This window comes from Wasmannia auropunctata, unplaced genomic scaffold, assembly GCF_000956235.1.
Source record: "Wasmannia auropunctata unplaced genomic scaffold, wasmannia.A_1.0 LD336078.1, whole genome shotgun sequence".
Lineage (NCBI taxonomy): Eukaryota > Metazoa > Arthropoda > Insecta > Hymenoptera > Formicidae > Wasmannia > Wasmannia auropunctata.
Genome location: NW_012026812.1, coordinates 4764792 through 4771011, shown reverse-complemented (window position 1 = coordinate 4771011; position 6220 = coordinate 4764792).

Genomic DNA, 6220 nt, shown 5'->3' with positions numbered 1-6220 from the left:
GAGGAAGAAGAATAGAGAAAGGATGGAGAGGTGCGGAAGAAAGGAGAAGGGAGAGGGGAGGATAAAGAGAAAATAGGAGGAAGGGGAGAGAGAGAGAAGAGAAAGGGGGAATAGAGAAAGAGAGAGGGTTGAAGTTAGCGTTTTGGAATGTGGCTGATTTGAAAAATAAGGACAGAGGGTTTTGGAAAAGTCTTAAGAAATGGGAAATGATGATGTTAATAGAAACATGGATAGAGAGGAAGGAATTGGAGAAAATTAAGAAGAAATTACCGAAAGGATACGATTAGAAGATACAAAAAGCAAGGAAGAGAAATAGGAAAGGGAGGGCAATGGGGGGCTAGGAATTAAAAAAGACTTGGTTGGACAGAGGGAAAAAAAAGGGAAGAAAGTGGAGGGATTGATAACAGGGAGAATCAAATATGGTAGGGATAATTTGAGAGTGGTTGGGGTGTACGTGGATAAAGATATGAAGAGAAAACTGGAGGAATTGAGGGAATGGATGGAGGGAAAGGAGAGGGGAGGGAGAACAATAATAGGGGGAGATTTCAACGTTAGGACAGGGAATGAGGGAGGGAAATTGGAGGGGGAAAATTGGGAGGAGAATGGGTATAAGAAGTCGAGGGATAGGAAGATAAATGGCGAAGGAAGAAAATTGGTAGAAGGTATTAGGGAGAGAGGGTGATGGATTTTGAATGGCGGGATAAAGGGAGATGAGGAGGATAGTTGGACGTATACAGGTGGCAGAGGAGAATTAGTGATTGATTATGTATTGATGAACAAGGAAATGGAGGAACAGTTGGAGCAGTTAGAAATAGGGGACAACATAGATTCAGATCATCATCCTCTGATAGTAAGTTTAAAGGAGGGGGGAGGAGAGAGGAGTAAAAGAAGTAGAGGAGAGAGAGTTTGGTGGGGTGTATGGGATGAGACGGGGAGGGAACGGTTTAAGATAGAACTGGGGAGGGTGAGACTAGCAAAAAGGGAGGTGCAGGAGCAAATGGCAGGTGCAGAGAGCTAGAGGGAAGAATAAGAGGGGTGATAGAAAGGATGGAGAGAGATAGTGAGGATAAGAAGAGGAGAAAGGGATGGTGGGACAATGAGTGTTGGGTAAAGAAGAGGGAGGTTAGGAAATCGTTGAGGGCGTGGAGGAAAGGGAAGCGAGGCAGACAGGAATATGTAGGGGAAAAGAGAGAATACAGGGAAATGTGTGAAAGGAAGAGGGAGAAAAATGAGAGATGGGAAATGGAGGTAGAAAAAGCAAGAACAGAGGAACAAGTGTGGAGTATAGTGAACAGGAAAAGAAAGAGGTAAAAAGGGATTAACGAGAATATAAAAATGGAGGAATGGGAAGAGTATCTTAAGAGGTTGTTAGGGAGAATAGAGAGAAGACTGGTGCAGGGGGACAAAAGGAGGGGAAGAAAAGGAGGACCTGAAAAGGGAAGAAATCAGGGGAATTTTAAGAAAAGTTAAGGACGGGAATACAATGGGGGTAGAAGGAGTGCCGGGGGAAGCATGGAAATATGGAGCGGAAGAGATGGAAGAATGGGTGTGGGAAATGTGTAATAGGATTTGGAAGAGGGAAGGATGGCCGAAGGAGTGGAAGGAGGGGGTATTAGTATCAATATAGAAAAAAGGACAGGGTATGATAGTGAAGGAATACAGAGAAGTGACAATAATGCCGACATTATATAAAATATATGCGTCGGCACTAGCGGAAAGATTGAGTGAAGAGGTGAAAGGCAAAGGATTGTTACCACCGAGTTAAACAGGATTTAGGAAAGGGATGGGGACAATAGACAACGTTTTTATTTTAAACTATGTGATCAATAGGCAGATAGCGAAGAAAAAAGGGAAGTTAATAGTCTTTATAGATTTAAGAGCAGCGTTTGACTCGATGGACAGAGGGGAATTGTTGAAAACACTGAAGGAAAGAAAAGTTAGGGAGGGATTAGTGGAAAGAGTGGCGGAGGTATTAAGAGAGACGAAAAGTAGGGTAAGAGTAAAAGGGGAATTAGAGAAGGGCTTTTGGACAGCAAGAGGGGTGAGACAGGGTTGCCCGGTGAGCCCCATGCTGTTCAATTTGTTGATGGTGGATTTGGAGGAGGAGATGATGAAGATAAAGTTGGAAGGAATAAGGATAGGGGGGGGGGAAAGTTTACACATTAGCGTATGCGGACGATATGGTGTTGTTAGCGGAGGGAGAGGGAGAAATGAGGAGCATGTTGGAAAGGCTGGAAGGGTATTTAGAAAGAAAAGGGCTGGAGCTAAATGCCGGAAAAACGAAGGTGATGAGATTTAGGGAGGGGGGAGGTAGGTTGAGCAAAGTAAGCTGGTGGAGGAGGGAAAAGTTGGAGAAGGTGAAAGTGTTTAAATACCTGGGATACACGGTACAGAGGCACGGGAGGAAGAATGCACATGTGAGGGAGAGAGTGGCTAGAGCGGTGTCGGTGATGGGGCAGATATGGGGTATAAGAAAGAGAAGGTTTGGAAAGGATCGGAAGAGAAGGATTTGATTATTCGATAGGTTAGTTTGGACAGTGATAAGATACGGGGTGGAGATTTGGAGGTGGAAGGAGAGAGAGGCAGTAGAGAGGATGCAGGAGAGGTTTTTGAGGTGGGTCTTAGGTGTGGAAGGAAAATCCCCGGGATATTTGGTGAGAGAGGAAATGCAGAGAGAGTTGTTAAGGAGTAGGGCGGGGAGGAGAGCGTGGAGGTTTGAGGAGAGGTTGGAAAAGGTAAGGGGAAGTGTCCTGGCGCAGATGTGTCTGAAGAAGATGAAAGATAGAGTGGTAAAGGGAAAGCAGTTGTCGGGCTGGGAGAGAGAAAGGTGTCAAATCTTTTTGGATAAAGGAGTAGAGTTGAAGGATTGAGAGGAGCAGAGAGTGGAGGGGAGAATTTGTTTTGAGGATTTGGAAAAGAAGGATAGGGAGTTGCAAAAGAAGGAGAACTGGGAGGAAATTAGGGAGGGAAGATTTAACAAGTGGTACGGATGGATAAAACAGGGGATTCCAAGATATTTGGAGAAGGGATGGGAGGAGAGTAGGTGGAGGAAGGTGGCGAGGTTTAGATTAGGAAATGAGATGAGGGAAGAAAGGTATTGGAAGGAAGATGAAAGGAGATTGTGTAGATTATGTGAGAAGGAGGTAGAATTGGGAGCACGTATGGAAAGAGTGCAGGATGTGGAGGAAGGAGGGAGGGGAAAGTTGGCAGATGACATGTAGCAGGATCTTGGGAGGAAAGGGAAAAAGGGAGGGGTGGATGAGAGAGGTGGAGAAAATGAGAAGAGGGGAGGGAAGAAGAAAAAAGAAAGGAGGGGAAGAGTTAGAGGGGAGAAAGGGTGGGAGATGAGGAAAGAGGGAGAGGGAGAGCGGGGGAGGTGTGAATGTTTGTAAGTATGTGTGTGTGTGTGTGTGTGTGTGTGTGTGTGTGTGTGGGGGTAAACGTGGAAAAGAAAAGATAATTATTAGCTAATATGGAATGAGGTAATATGATAGGGTTTTGAAGTAAGATGAAAAAAGGCTGGAAGCAAAAGTTCCGGGGAGAAGAGCAGACGTGTGTGTGTGCGTGCGTGCGTGCGTGCGTGCGTGCGTGCGTGCGTGCGTGCAGATAGAGGATGCGAGCGAGAGAAGTAAGGAGGTAGTATGTAAGGATTAGTTATAAGCGTAGATGTAAGATAGGATAAGTTTAGCGGGTAAGAATAGTGTGTAAGATTTTTGTATTTAGAAAAATTGTAACCCTAAATGGGAACAATGAAGTGTAATAATAATATATACTAAACAGATCTGCAACTGAATCTTTAAAATGTACTCCCTATGAGATATGGCAGAAGCAAAAGCTAAATATAAAGACACTTCAGATTTTTGAAAGTATTGCTCTTGTCAAAAGACTTGGTTCTTTAAAAAAACTTGAAAAAAGAAGCAGAAGACTCTTCATGGTTGGATATGCTCCGAATGGATATCGTTTATGGAATCCTGAAGAAGAGAAAATAATTGCAAGAGATATAAATTTTCAAGAACCAAATTTTAAAGAAATTAAAAACTCTAAAACAGGAAGAATACATTTTTTTTAGCAAAATGAGGATTTATTCGAATCTGATCGTTCTGAGATTGAAGACAATTGGAAAAATGCACACGAAGGAGATACTTCAATTGACAAAGAAAGAAGAGAACAAGATAATAAAGATAATGAAAATAATATAGAAGAGAGACAAGAAATAACAAATATGAGAAGAAAATCAACTAGACAGAGAAAATGTCCTGATTATTATCAAGTATATGTGATGTTAACCTATAAACAAGCTATATCAGGTAAACAAAGATGGGAAGAAGCAATAAATAAAGAAAAGAAATCATTAGAGAAGAATCAGCCTTGGGAGATTATGGATATTAAAAGGCTGAAAGAGGAAAAGCCATTAACTGTGTGACCGAATTTCTTTCCGCCGTCGCGTTGTGGTTGCTTCCCGTATCGTTCGCCTTCGGCCAATACCGCGTTGATGGACCGGGTTTTTACTGCTGATTTGCTCCTTATTGGTGGAATCGAACGGGTTCTCGATTGTCCATCCGCCTAGGTCCCCGTCTCACGGTCGCCAGAACCTTTCACCTCCAAGATTCAAGGAATTACTTACTTCACTCAGATGGGAATTAGCCGTTTAAATCACCAACGTCATGATATTTTACAGATGTTATTACTGTATTTATTTTTCAACAACTCGGTACAAAAGATAATATAATGCCCCGGTCCTCCACCGTCCTCGTAACGGCTGATCACTCGCTCCCTCGAGATCGCGCACGCGCCTTCGTTCTACATTCGTTCGTTCGCAAAAATCTTTTATCTCCGAACAAACCTCGGATTTTTGGTCTTCCCGATCGCGTCTCGCTACTCCCTTTCGCGATTTACGGAAAAAAGCCCCTTTGCTTCTCGCTCCGCTGCTTATATTCTTCTCCCACCCTCGTCGTTTACGGTGGGGTTTCTCACGCGCGCGCCCCCTCTTTTCGGCTCTCAACCTTCGTTTACTCCCGTAAATATAACACTTAAACCCTACGTATAATTTTAATTTTATTTTAATATTCTTACATACTACCCACCACCTGTCTGAGCGACTCGCTCTCGGTCGCGGTGCGTTTCACGACCGTCCGTTTTTAACTCTCCCCGTTCTTTTCTATCCCCTGACCGTCGATCCGCATTTCCTCGGTGTTCATGCTTTCTCTCCACGTTCCGCGACCATCAATCCGCTCCTCCTTGGTACTCTCACCGTGAGCTCCGGTTTCTTGGCCGTCGCGCCCGTCGCTAAACTTTTCTTCGGTATCTTCACCGTGGGCTTCGATTTTCTGACCGTCGATACGCCCATCATCGCACTCTTTGTATGTTTCGATGATTTTTTCTTCCATGGCATCGGCCGATGTGGACGGCTCATGAAATGACGCCCGTCGCAACTGGAAAGTGGGTTTTTAGAATTAAACAAGATGAAAGATATAAGGCACGTCTTGTTATCAGAGGTTGTGAACAGAAGCAAGGTGTTAACTATGAAGAAACTTTTAGTCCTGTTATTGGCTCAAGTGCACTAAGAAGTTTGTTTGCATTGGCTGCAATGAAAGACTATAAAATAGTAACGTTTGGTATTAAAACGGCTTTTCTTTATGGAAGTGTTGAAGAAAATGTTTACATGTTTAAATGTTTACATGTATCCACCAGAAGGATATAATCATAAGGGAAAAGTTTTTAAACTTAAAAGAGTCTTATATGGACTGAAGCAAGCACCTTTGCGATGGAATATCCGTTTTACGGATCTTTTTAAAGAAAAGAATTTCAAGCCTCTGAAAAGTAAGCAATGTATTTTTAAGAATAATATTAAAGATTTAATTGTAGGTATATACAGGGTGATTCAGAACAATCCCTCGTCCTTGAAAAGACGTATTCTTGACTCAATTCTAAGACGATTTTTCCTTTACAAAAATTTTGTCCGAAGCTTAGTTTTCAAATTATAACGAGAAATAGTTAGCAAATTACGGGCCGCGTACGGATGATAGACAGGGGCGGCGCAACTTACTGTCCGCCGGCAGGCGGTACGCGGGACCGTCGCGACGATCAGCTGACTACACGCGCGCATAAACATGCGTTTACATTCTCTCTCTCTCTCTCTCTCTTTTTCACACACACACACACACACGCACGCACGCCGCACGCAATATCTTACCTTTTGAAAGATTTGTCGACTTCTCGA